The sequence below is a fragment of the Rhynchophorus ferrugineus genome, unplaced genomic scaffold (assembly GCF_030347505.1).
Source record: "Rhynchophorus ferrugineus isolate W39M unplaced genomic scaffold, kcgeb_rfMv2 rfM2, whole genome shotgun sequence".
Taxonomy (NCBI): Eukaryota; Metazoa; Arthropoda; class Insecta; order Coleoptera; family Curculionidae; genus Rhynchophorus; species Rhynchophorus ferrugineus.
This window is the reverse complement of record NW_027472581.1, coordinates 7,864,564-7,878,919: the sequence shown is the minus strand read 5'-3', so window position 1 is coordinate 7,878,919 and position 14,356 is coordinate 7,864,564. Positions and strand designations below refer to the sequence as shown.

The window sequence follows — 14,356 nt, the reverse complement described above, 5'->3', positions numbered from 1 at the left end:
AACTTTGTCGTTTTATACCGTATCAAATTAGGATCAAACCAAAATATAAAAAATAGCTTATGAGTGTTAATTTACTACATTAGTATAATAAATAATTACACAAATTCATTTTCGGTATACCAAAATACACGGAAATTAGCTGAAATAACTTTCCCCTTTAGAGAAACCATTTCTTTTGTAGCAGATCTGTGTTATCACTTGTAAATAACGTGTTTTCTTTAGCGAAAAAAAACTGGAAAGGAATTTCCGACACAACTAGTAGGATTAGTAATAGTATTTTTAAGCGTGACAACAACAAAAATCAATATTTTAATATAAACAACGATATTGTGTTGGTGTTTTGTAAAAATGTTGAAATTTTGCCATTAACCTACCTACGCCTTGGCCCCCCCTATGCCGGGCCACTGATGCCGCGTTCCCGATGTGAATTCCAGAAAAATTAGAACGAACGAACGGTCGAGACCACTCGGTCTAAAATAAGACGCGCGGACCTTCAAAATAGGTGCTAAACGAACCCGAATCCCCATCGCCATCGCCATCGCCATTCGCTCACGGCTTTAGTTTTAGGCAATCCGTCCTTTATAGCCCGTAATGAAGTGTCGCATTTGACGGTGTTTTTGTTGCTATTCGAAAATAGGAATCTAGGATAGGAGCGATCGGAATTAAGGTTAGAATAGTTTGTGTGTGGCCGCCGTTAAATTGCTTTGGATTGCTACAGCTTTGTTTTTTCCCGTCCCCGGGTCCCTTTTAGTTAGTATCGGGCCCGGGGTCTCTGCCTTAAGGACACTCCGTCAAGAAACTAATCTCGTACCCGAAAGAAAATCGACTTTAAAATTAGTTCGGAAAATATCGCGAACTATTCCCGAGAGTTCGGATATCTGTATTAGTTTGTTTCATGTCTTGAATTAACTTCGTTATTTTTTATGCTATTTACGAAATGTGGACAACGGGCACAAGGACATATACAATATTTATCACACCTGGGAGAACCAGAAACTTTTTTAATTTTGTTATCGAACTTTTGATATCTCGAATTAACAACTTTAAAACACTTTATTCTGCTATTTCATTTTTTTAAAAAATTAAAAGCACATGAAAAACATATTACAGCCAGTTATCCACTATCTAGTAATGTTTTTTTCGTTCATATTGTTCTTAAAACCCAGATGGATGTACTTTCAGTGGTGTACTTCACACATATTTTTAAAACACGATATAATTTTCCCATATACTTTAACTATATTAGCTCAGAGGGTTTTTGTCTCTTCAATCTCTTCAAGTCCACCATTGTAAAACAGTTGTTATAATTCGACATTTTGTTTTCGCGCAATTTATCCTGATGTTATTTCGCAAACCATTTAGTTTCTTTGCTGATTGTTGGTATCCTTGGATCTTTGTGAATGGCATCATTTCTAATAAGCCATAAAGCGTTCATAATATAACAAGAACAATTGTTATGGCGACTTTAGGCCTCAGTTAATATTAGATTTCCTTGTGCAACCCCATAACTACATATCGTGTGTTACATTCAAATTGTCATCGAAGCACCCATAATATGTTTTGAGTGTCATACAAAGTTTTATTCGTTTATTATTAACATACTGTTTCCACATGTGTAGACTCTATAACACTCTGTAAGAGTATTGAGTTAGTACAGCTATTGAGTAGTTACAGTTTTCGCAATATTTTTGCTTGTAACGAGTTTCATCAGCAAATGGTTCCAAATCTGAATATTTGTCAGCGTATCTTATACTGAGGAAATTCAGATCCTTATTAGAGGAAATAAAATCAACAGTTAAAATAAAACTTCTTCACCCAAAAATCACTCTCTAATTTAGTTTCTCATTTATGTTAAAATGTGTTTGATGAGGCTTATTTTATCAAGATAGAAATTTAAAAAACATACCAAATAAAGATAATTATACTCATTTAGAAAAAATAACATTGGCTTCCGTTGCCCAAAAATAAGAAGAAGCAGATAAAGGGATAATAAAGTTCATGCTGACATTGATAGCTAACATAACTATATCTTATTTCGTAACATGTAAAGTCACAATTAGTTTTATTATAAAAAATTATTACCTAATACAAAAATTACGACATCGTTTTGACAGAATCGCTTCCTAAACATTGAGCATGTGTGGTACAGCAACAACTCAATTAATTCTCCTAATTAACAACTTTTCAACAACAACTTTACTTTTCGGCTTTTTCATTTCCTTTTTTAATACATTTTTTCTCGAATGATTTTACCCTTACTTTTTGATGCTTTTTTCATGAGACATTTTCTCTTATTTTCTTCCAATACAATTTTGTTCGAGGATATAGTTAAGTTAATGCTTGATAATTTTATATATTCTTGAAAACAATTGCTTAGTTCAACTATTAAAAAAATAAACTTATCATTATTGTAACTTTCTTAACAAATGAATACAACAAAAAGTGGAAAAATACCGATACCTATACCACTATAAGTTGAGAAGTCGACCAGTAAATTTAATATTTTTTAAGCAAAAAATTGTTTACAAATTAAATACATAAATAATTGAGACATATTAAGGAGATATTACATATAGAGGACATTGAATCAATTAATTTATCGCGGTTTTGTTACAAACTAAACCTATATCCCAGAAAGAATTTAACTAAATCCAAAAATAGATTAAGTATGTTGATAGAAAAATTGCATGGTGAGTGACTAATTTTAATTCATTTAATGGTCTTGTAAAATGAAGGTCTTGTGTGTTCAACTGCTATTATGATTTAGTTTTTATTGTGTAATCTTTTTTAACATTTCTTATCTTGATTTAAATTGATAAAACATGTCATATATTTTTTGTTTTTATGATTAGTTCATACAGAACTCAAGTTACTCAAGCTAATACAGATCAGAAAATTGAACAATTAGAAGCCCGAACCTAACTAAACTAATGAAAGAAAAACTTTCAACTTATTTGTTCTTAGAAAATTATAAATCAATTAACAAAGTTATATTTCTCAACCGCGTTATTTCCTCAACTATTTTTAAATTTTGAAATGCAAAAAAACATTTCTTTAAATATCAGTTATTCTCAATGTTAAATATAACTGAATGTTTTTTCAGTGCATGCTATTGGACTGTGCCAATCATTGAACCTTTACGTTGCCGTTCCATGTATGAATCATGCTCTAAACATACAAACAAAACAAAAATAGGATTAATTTGAAAAACGTGGTATTTAATGTGTTTTTGGAAGAACGTTGGACTTGGTAACAAGCTACACGAGTGCTGTAGCTCATTTTAACATCACAAAGAAAAGTGGATTAATTTAAATCCTTTTTTGTTATTTTAAGACCTTGTGGTGCAAAATTGCATCCGATAATATTTGTACAGAATATTCTCAATTTTACATATATATATTCGGAAAGGGACTGGAAAGGTAAGTTATGTTCAGCGAAATCCGAAAAACGAAAGAGACAATGTCTTGTGAATATTCGAATGAGGTGACTCCAAGATTTCATTCGATTAAAGACCTTTTCTGTAACATTTTAAAGATATTGCAATAAAATGGTAGGAAAAATATTATTTGCACGTTACATTAGTGATAGGACAAAGCCCTGGCATTAACCATATCTATATATTCCATATTCACTAAACTTGGCGTCCGACTTATTCCTATTGACTATATATTAACACAGCTGTAAAAAAATGTATTTTGGTTGCCTTCATCTCATTCTTAGCCATAACTGAACATAGAGGAATGAACACTGTGTAGATCACTGCTACTTAAAAGTGTACGATTTAAAGCAACGTTTTTAAAATATTCCACTACACTTCATTTATTTAGTAAAATCGATAGCTTAAAAAATATTGAAAAATTTTAATCAATATATCAAGATGCTATATGTTCTGTTACTCCACATAAATAGATATTTTAAAATAACACAAATGCAGTCAATAAAACGGCAAATGACAATAAAAACGATATGTATTAACAAAAAATAATAGAAAATTTTAAATTTCTCGTGCTACGTTGGTCCAACTGCCACGATTTTAGTTGCTGTATTGGCAAACATATTTAAAAAGTTTCTATAAACGTTAAACCATATTACTTGGTTACCTCTTGATCAGCTTTTGAAGTAACAACACTTTTTCTAGCACTGTTAGCATTTATTCATCTGTTACAAATATTAGATGAGATAATTTTGTTTTAAAAATAGCACAGAGTTCAATAAACACTTAATGCAAATTTTTTGTATGTATATTTTAATATATTTTGTATTTTTAACCTGTTCACGTCTTCGGCGTTAAACTGTGTTATTTTCTAACTTTTGTATTGAACTTATTGATCCATAACTTTAGTTCGATAGTTGTGCCTTTCTTTATAATCTGAATATTTTCTATATCTAAATGATCCCATAATCAGATGAATAGTAACGAATAGTAATCGTTAGACTAATAAAACCAAATATTCAGACTGGATAACTTTACATTTTTCCGATAGATGGCTCTAATTATAACGGTTTTAAGCTATTGGAAAGCTAACAGCGTATTAGGAAGGCACAGTCATGCGCAAAGTCAGTAAAAAGTTATTGCGCTTTGAAAATGCATATTGCAAAAAGTAACTTTGAAATGAATGGCAACAAAGCAGTTCACCAGCTGACCGAATAATCTCTCTATACTAATTAAAATGGATCAAGAATTTATATTGCGAAAAATGAAATATTTTCCAAATATCTCAAGAACATAGCAGACCATCAGTAGTTAAAAAATTAAATCTACCAAAACATAAAAACGAATAATAACAGCTAATAATTTCACGCCTCAACCTGCTGACTGCTAATGGTAATTTCTTGCCTAAACCAAATATAAATAAAAATAGATTGATAAACCCAATAACTTCAAAGGATATTACTGCTGAATTAAGAAACATTTCTATATCAAAAGCACATAATTGAGAATTGAAAGTCTCAAGTCTATTAAAGTATGACATGGAGGCTTCGAATAATAAATTAGCAAACAAATTATCTAACCAGATATGCTAGCTTCTCAAATCCTACATTTCTAATCATTTCAAATATAGTACAGTGACGAATATTTAGATTTGAAGCTAATCTATACGAGTGTGCCACAAACTATACCAGCGATATTCCTAAATCTGAAGGAGGGATAATGACCACGTGATAAAGCATTATTCGCTACAAGTAATAATGCTGCTACAACTGTAAATAGAGTACAACCAACTTTCATCAACATTACAAAGTCTACACATGTGGATTTCAAATAAAAACACAGACATTTGCCAATTATAATTAGTTCTACAAAATACTAAACATGATACTGAATACTAGGCTCAAGTAAAAGATCCGATTTAACTCTCCACAGTAAATCATCATCATATAAACACATTTTGAAGCCAGTATGTACTTATGATATGTAACTATGAGGTTTAACAAAGAAATACAATATCAACATGACCCAAACTTACCTAAACAAAGTTCCGCGTAACATTGTTAACGTCCCAAGGTATATTAAAGATGAACACATACACAAAGATCTAAAGGTATCCACGATTAGCGAAGAAATTAGACGGTTTGCTAAAAAAAACCAAGAGATATTAGATTTATAGAATATAAAAATGTGGATGTACTAAACTGCTCGACAACCACCCAGAAGTTGAAGAAGTAAACATTCGTAGAACTAATGTAGCTAGTTAAATTATGAGTCAAAACTATGTGCACCAGTGGGAGTACATCGACTAAATGCTAATTAAGAGTAGATCTAAAATCATAGATCTCTTACAGACAAAACAAAGGAAAATTTATTAAATGGTTGTAGTTAAAATAATATGTTAGGCAATATGTTTTGTTTTACAGCAATAAATAAAACAACTTTTTTGTCAAATCGTAACTTCTGAAGTACACATTTTGTACATTTTAAAATTATGATAAATTAAAATACTATAAATAGAGACAGTAGAGGAGACTTCTGATTTCCCGTGATTAAGAGTCATAATGACTTGAGCCCTTTTCCAAGTGCTAGGAAAGTAATTAAGTCTTAATATTGCATTAATTATGAATGTTATTAATTTGATGCAATTTCCTGAGAGCTCTTTTAATATTCTTCCAGTAACCTAAAAACATGAAGATTATTTTATCATTGATTTAATAGCAATGTAATTAGTTCTAATATGTGTTTCACGTGCTTTTTATATAAAAGAATATATATTATACTATATGTGCGTTATATATTTTGAGCTACTTTGTAAAGATATATAGTGCACAAGCAACATAATAATTCTTAACCCATGTCACCGCCACTATATAAAAATAAAGTTCCCCAGCGCAGAAAAGAATTTTATCGTTTAATTTTGTCAAATTTTATGAAATACATCAGACGTAATGTTCCCCGCCCCAAGAAAACCCATTCAGCAACATTTCACTATAAAAATTTACGCTAAGAATTTCATTTAGCCTCGACCACTCCATACTCGAAGTGGGAGTGTCGAAAGGGACACTAAGCTCAAGTAAAAGATCCGATTTAACTCTCCACAGTAAATCATCATCATATAAACACATTTTGAAGCCAGTATGTACTTATGATATGTAACTATGAGGTTTAACAAAGAAATACAATATCAACATGACCCAAACTTACCTAAACAAAGTTCCGCGTAACATTGTTAACGTCCCAAGGTATATTAAAGATGAACACATACACAAAGATCTAAAGGTATCCACGATTAGCGAAGAAATTAGACGGTTTGCTAAAAAAAACCAAGAGATATTAGATTTATAGAATATAAAAATGTCGATGTACTACAACTGCTCGACAACCACCCAGAGGTTGAAGAAGCAAACATTCGTAGAACTAATGTAACTAGTTAAATTATGAGTCAAAACTATATGCACCAGTGGGAGTACATCGATTAAATGCTAATTAAGAATAGGTCTAAAATCATAGATCTCTTAGAGACAAAACAAAGGAAAATGTATTAAATGGTTGTAGTTAATAATAATATGAGAGGCAATATTTTTTGTTTTACAGCAATAAATAAAACAACTTTTTTGTCAAATCGTAACTTCTGAAGTACACATTTTGTACATTTTAAAATTATGATAAATTAAAATACTATAAATTAATAAAGACAGTAGAGGAGACTTCTGATTTCCCGTGATTAAGAGTCATAATGACTTGAGCCCACGACCCTTTTCCAAGTGCTAGGAAAGTAATTAAGTCTTAGGATTGCATTAAATATGAATGTTACTAATTTAATGCAATTTCCTGAGAGCTCTTTTAATATTCTTCCAGTAACCTAAAAACATGAAGATTATTTTATCATTGATTTAATAGCAATGTAATTAGTTCTAATATGTGTTTCACGTGCTTTTTATATAAAAGAATATATATTATACTATATGTGCGTTATATATTTTGAGCTACTTTGTAAAGATATATAGTGCACAAGCAACATAATAATTCTTAACCCATGTCACCGCCACTATATAAAAATAAAGTTCCCCAGCGCAGAAAAGAATTTTATCGTTTAATTTTGTCAAATTTTATGAAATACATCAGACGTAATGTTCCCCGCCCGAAGAAAACCCATTCAGCAGCATTTCACTATAAAAATTTACGCTAAGAATTTCATTTAGCCTCGACCACTCCACACTCGAAGCGGGAGTGTCGAAAGGGACAGACCGGAATTTTTACTGGACTCCACTCCGACAATCTCATCAGGTATTAAAATATCTATGGCATGTTCAAGTGGCACCTATGCAATTTAAAAACTCTACGATCCCAATAAGTTATTTAGACTTACAAGGTAAAATGGCGAAACTTTTTAAGTTCGCATAAAGTTTTACGTCCTCTACATGACAAAATTTTTACCGAAAAATCGCACTCTGGAGGGTACTGAAGAGGAACAAGATTACCGTCAGGAGTTCCGTTAGTTTTTTTTTTTTTCACGGTCATAATTTGATTTAATATTATGTCCATTTAAAAAGTTTAAAATGCATGAAAGAATATTTAATAAAGGTTCGTTTAATTTTACTTGCAACTGCTCCCCTCTGAATAAAACCCACCCACCCTAAAAGAAATTCGGTACGACTATATATATATTACATAGTCCATTCAATAAAACAGTAAACTCAGGTCAACTAAATTGATGACGTCAAAATGTTACAACGTTGCCCCACAATCTCTGAGTTTTAGTTTATTTTGGCTCTGGCCTCATTTCTTATTCTAAATTCTAATCCAAATATAATAACGAAACAAACATGTTATCAAATAAAATTTATTTTAACATTATTATAGATAAAACGGATATATTATCGAAGAACTTAAACTACAATTAGTTTGAAGGTTATGGTTTTGTTTTATTATATTCACATTGAACTCTTTTCCACGCCACCTATGAGGTAGATTTTTAGGCGCATTTTTTATGTAGTGATTTCCACTGGAGGCCTAATCCACCTAGTGTATTCTACTTTAATTAAAGAGCATATTTACCTTTTACGTATTGTACTTGTTTTCTTCAATACAATGTTTCCTTGTAAAGTCATTTTTACATCACTGCATTTCACCTTAATTTGTTCTGTTACAACTTATAAACATCTTTCTTGAAGACACTTAATCGTTAATAGTTAGTATTATTTCCCTCCTCACATATTTTAACCTAATGCTCAAGTATATTCCGAAAAATTCCACTCGACGCTCTACAATAAATTTTCCTTTAGTTATCATATATTAATTATATACTGATATCGAGTTGTTTCCACTCTCATCACCCTGTCTTGGAAATTGTCAGCATTAAATCATAATCCCATAATCAGAAGTTTCAGTCTCATTCAAGTGAATTACTAAGCTGTTAATTTCCAGTCTATCTAGTATTTATTCACGATTCCATTATTTGTCGTATGTGATCCAGTTCATCCAAACCAAACCTGTTATTAACCATTCCTGTTTCCACACGAAAAAAATATATCTGCAATGAATTATTAGTAAATGTTATAACTAATAAAATCAAATAAATTATTATTACAACTTTCCCTTTTTCCATCAACTTTCGTTGGTTTAACACTTTTTTCATTGTCATCTTACCGTGAATAACCCAATGTCCCATTCTGAAATATCCTTGCCTCATCTAAATACATAAAATAAAATAATAAACCGTCCTTGATTTTTTTATATTATTTTAAAAACAATGTCTGGAAGTTGCATTGGACCTCTTCATGCCTTACACTTCGTCCTTACACCATTTAAATCCTATATTACCCAACAGAGTATGAAGAAATGTTCTACATCCTTCATAGAGCTGAACATCTCTAAGCTTTCTATGGATACTTTTGATATCGCTTATAAATATTATGTGAAAACCTACATATGTTAAAATACAGAAGCGCTAACTTGCGAGAGTTTAATATAAATTTAACCGGTTTATTCCCCGTGTCTCGTTCCGGCTCTATATAAAATGTAAACATGTACCCCCGGATTAAAATTTAATGAAAAGTATACAATATATATCAATATAAAGCAAATAAAAGTGAATTAAATAAGTTTCGAACTGAAGAGAAAGTGATTATAATAAATTACTTTGGGCCAACCCAAAATCTGATCTGATAAGAATCAGCTTCCATTTTAAGCGTTTTTTTTTTTTTATTAAAAAAAGAGGAAGTGTATTTGATCAATTTACTATATTCACCAAAAAAAGAAAATGTTTAAAAATTTGAAAGCTAGTAAATTAGAAACTTATAATGACTATATTTGAAAACTATGGATATATATTTAAAATACGAAGTATCTATATAAACTACCGTTAAACAACCTAATCTAACTGATAAATTCGGTGGTTTTGATATTTCTCTATATAAAATAATAATTTTCCATTGAATATTATTGAGTTATTATTATTATGCAGATTATTATCCATCACTTTTGTTGTTTGACTTGAACAAATCTTCTGGCGAAGCCCATCAAGCTCTCAATAAATTAATGTCTTGTTGCTCCCTCATATCCCACTTGAACGATTTATAAACTGGAGATTTTGATCTCAATGACAAAAAAAGGGTACATAAAACAAATAAGTTACTTGTACCATCCATTTATCATCCAGTATAGCAGACTAGTAAAGTAGAAACTTAAAAAGAAGATAAGTTCTGTCCTGTAATATGTTTTTAACCATTTCTTTTATTTTGGCTTGCCATATTTGTTGATAAAAATGCAAATTATCAATATAAAAACTGCTTCTCTACCAAATTTAACAGATGGATTTTGGCCATTTTAAACATATATATATATATATATATATATATATGACAGTTTTCCATTTATTATTACTGAAATATTTAATATATAGCAATTTCAATATATCCTTTCCACATTCAATACTTTTTTGTTTGATTTAAACTGCTGAATTTGCTGCCGAATTTCATCAAATGCTTGTAGAAATTGGATGATCATTTTCCATTTCATTGATTTAAAACTTGTGATTTCGATATCAATAATAAAAAAACGAACCTATTACTTTATTATATTTTTATGGCATAATAGTACAAATAATTCAAAATATCTACAGTGTAACATATGAGACTCAATCTGTGACATTCAAGATGTTATTAGTGACCCAATTGACCTTTTAAACGAGATGATTATCATATGTTGAACGACTTATTTAAAATCTGTATATAAGCTGTATTTTTATATAATTTACACACAGTCAATAAAAGTATTATTAGACATTCTCTTTCTCAAAATTTTCTTCGTCCACTGTATAAAATATATTATTTTAGAAGCAATCTTAACATCTAAATGTTAATATAGAAAAAATATCTTCATCACTATCACCAATTCATAGCTGGCGTCTAATTCTCCACCAATTAGTTGAAATAATATTATTCACTAAATTTCGTCAGAGTTGGCGATCGGCCGCAGCTATTCTGGCCTCGGAGTCCAGTCTCCTTTTCTAAGGATAGTTTATGATCCTGATCCATATCTTTTTTGCAACTGTTCACTCTGCCTTCTATCCAAAAGGCGGATTTCTGCACTGAAGTCTGCAGAGGATCCGTGACACAGTCTCCTCTCGAAAACATATCCACAGAAGTCCCGCTATCTGAAAAGGCAATGGCCTATATAGTCCACACTTTCGACTCCGCTGCAGAAAAAATAAACTCCAAATCCCCCAGAAAGCGACTCTACAAAATGCTAGTCCGTCCAATCTACCTCTTTGGAGCACAGGTGCAGTACATCTCTCAGAGAGACAACTTGCACTACTTTAAGTGGTCCATTTTTGCAGGATTTGCCTCAAGCGTCACATTTGAAAGACTCAAAACTCACAGAGCCATACATATAAATGCCATTTCTTGTTTTTTTGAGAAAACAATATCAATATTGTGTTCAATAAGAATTACATTCAGCTAAAAAGTTCTACAGTTCATTTTACTAAATTTAAAGATATTTGGTTTAATTCCAAAGTGTTCAGTAAGCGCTTTGAAGCCAATGAGAAGAAACTGAAGGGTTGGCAAGTAATATTGAGCACAAGTCTAGCCCAACGCTTGTAGATTAACTAGTAATTGGCAAGGAATACTTTGAAAGCATCAATGATCGCATCAAGTGGTAATCATAAGATTGCCACTGTAAATTATCTATGGGGTTCGTGGAGTTCTTTGTCCATTTTGTAAGAAAATTAACTTTTTGTAATATATTGTAACCGATAATGAACTGTTATTTAACTGCGACATTGAAGAACTCTCGTCATCGAAAACCATAGGGAACATCTACAAGCACTTTCTAGGTTTTTCTCTACATTTCATAGGAACAAAGACAAGAAAGCATAGAAGGACAACCTCTTAAAATATTTCTTTAGTGATGATTTTTAATTTTTAAATTTACATGATCAGATTTAATCTCATTTGTTATAAGCTCTTCCTTAATGAGCATTACTTCTAATAATATTCCAAAAAATATCTATAAATATAACAATTACTGCATATGATACAATATATTTTAATACCTCTGATTTGATCATTTCGTTTCAAAATAAACCTCATCATGTTATAAGTAAATATATGAATATATATACTAACCCTTTATTTAAGTAAAATAATTATGGAAACCGCACTATATTCAGTTATAATATTTACATCTACTATATTCAAAAAAACAGCCAATAGACGTCATCAAAATTTATGGCATCGAACGTCGCAAGGTTGCCGCATTAACTTTAAGAATTTTGGGTTATAACGTTTACCGGTTTATGACCTCTAATTATTCTCTATTAATCAAGAAAACTTGATTAGCAAAAAAGAAACTAATTAATAATATAAAACTAAAAAATAATATAAAATTAGAAAGTAACTAATTATAACTATAACATCGAGTAAATAAATTGCACGCTATATTGTACCAAGAAGTTCGAGAGCTATACCCCAATAAACCAATAAACAATAACTTTTGATACAGACATCTCCGTTTTTTCTCCTCCATTTATCCAGCGTACTTTCACATTAGTTCAGTCAATTTGTTGAGGTCTATAATCTCCCGAGGACACACGTATTTCTAATTATAAGAAAGTTCGGAAATTGGATGGATGAATCGATTACATTTCAAGGTTTTTCTTCAAATAATGTCGGGAATAACTTCTTAAATTGATGAAAAATATAACTACGACAGGCAATGTATTAACGTGAGCCTAACACTAAGTCAAGTTAAAATAACATTATTTATATTTCTGTTAAATATTAAAATCTTGAAAAAAATTAGAGGAATTCTGATCAAAATATAATATTTAAAGTATAATAATAATATAAATAACACGTGCTTTTTTCATATATTATTTTTAAATTTCAAAAATATTATAAATTAATATATTATTATTGTCCATTGATCATTCATTGAAAGCTTTTACTTCTTTAAATAAAGAGCTCTTGACTATATATTGTTCACCATGATATCTCCACTATATTCAATTCTTATAAATGTCGATCGAGTAAAATAGTTATTTTTATCGTGTAGAGTTTAAGGCATGTCAATAACAAATACAACTATTTTGTTGCGAATCATAGAATGAAGAAATTTAGTGAAAGTTATATGGAAAAATCGGGTCCCACGTTTAAGCTTTCCGGAATCCCCGTTAGACGCCCAAATGTAAATGAAAAATGCAACAGCTATATGTGTGTTTCTCTCTCGTTCGGCCTCGGTATTAATAATTCTAACCTAAACAGTTAACGGCCATTTTTAAGTGATATAATTTGTATTGTTTATTTACGTCAAGTTTTTCGGTACGTGTATTTATATATATTTGCCAATTACCTTAGATTATTCTGTGTATTTTAATTTATTAGTGTAATAAAAAGAAAACCTTAAGGGGATCTCTTATGATCTCCTATGTAGGTCCAGGAAAGTTTGTAATCATTTTAAAGATGAAGACTATAGACCAAAATGTAGAAAGCCATGGCTAAAACAAGATGTAATTCCGACTAGTAATTTAAATAATAAGTATTTTGTTACATAATAATGATTTATTGCATTGAAATAATATTAAGTTTTTTCTTTACCTTTACTACAAGACAAGGGACATATGCCTCCATGGCAACATTAAATCACCTAAGTTTTTTGAGGCTGATAGATATATAGGAGATTCTTCTACCCCAACAAGACCTAAAAGTAAGTATATAATAAGAAACTTATGTTTATTATAAGAGATTGGAGGTTCTAACTTGAAATGTATATGTTCATTTACAGATAACTCAGCCTGTCCCATCAGTTTCGTTCATCAGTCAGGTTGGATAAAATACTAATGACTTTATCCTTATTGAAATGCAGTGGCGGAGGATATAAACTGTTATCGAAAATATTCGGCATGCCTTCTAAAAGAACACTAATGCAGATACTGAATAAGGTTCCTTTTTGCTGCTGTAGTAGCAACCTCTAATTTTGGTCGCTAGTTCAGAAACTTGACTGTATGGACCAAACTGCAGTTGTCATATTTGATAAAATGTACCTCAATTTACTTAGGTTTTTAATTTAATTGATTCTAAAAAATAAAACAACAGAACCATTAATGGTTATATTATCTCATTTTAAAGTTTGTTTTAGGTTTGTTTTAAATATTAGAGAGAAGATAATATCAGTGGATTACGTGTTTTGGGTAGTAGAGATATCTCTGTGATTATATCAATGTCTTTATGGTCAAGGAAAATTAATGTAATTGTAATATATCAATAAAATATATTGAAATATATTTATTTTTTTATTATCCCAGTAAAATTAAAAGAATTTTTTTTAATTTCCCGCTGAAATTTTTTACTATACATGTTTAAATTTCCCGCCTAATTTCTTTAAATTCCCGTTAAACATTTTTGAATTTCCCGCCGTAAC

At 30.4% G+C, this 14,356-nt stretch overlaps 1 protein-coding gene across 5 annotated transcripts in view; it reads left to right on the top strand.

The window, feature by feature from the left end:
• tn (tripartite motif containing protein thin) overlaps positions 1–14,356 on the top strand; it is a 162,095-nt gene that overhangs the window by 65,205 nt on the left and 82,534 nt on the right. The window contains exon 1 of one of the 5 annotated variants that reach the window (XM_076396232.1): positions 422–667. The exons of 3 other annotated variants lie outside the window; for them this stretch is intronic. The gene's annotated coding sequence lies outside the window, so the exon portion shown is untranslated. Of the gene's footprint in view, positions 1–421; positions 668–3,349; positions 3,420–14,356 lie in introns of those variants that run through there. One more of the 5 variants, XM_076396236.1, reaches the window with a different exon arrangement.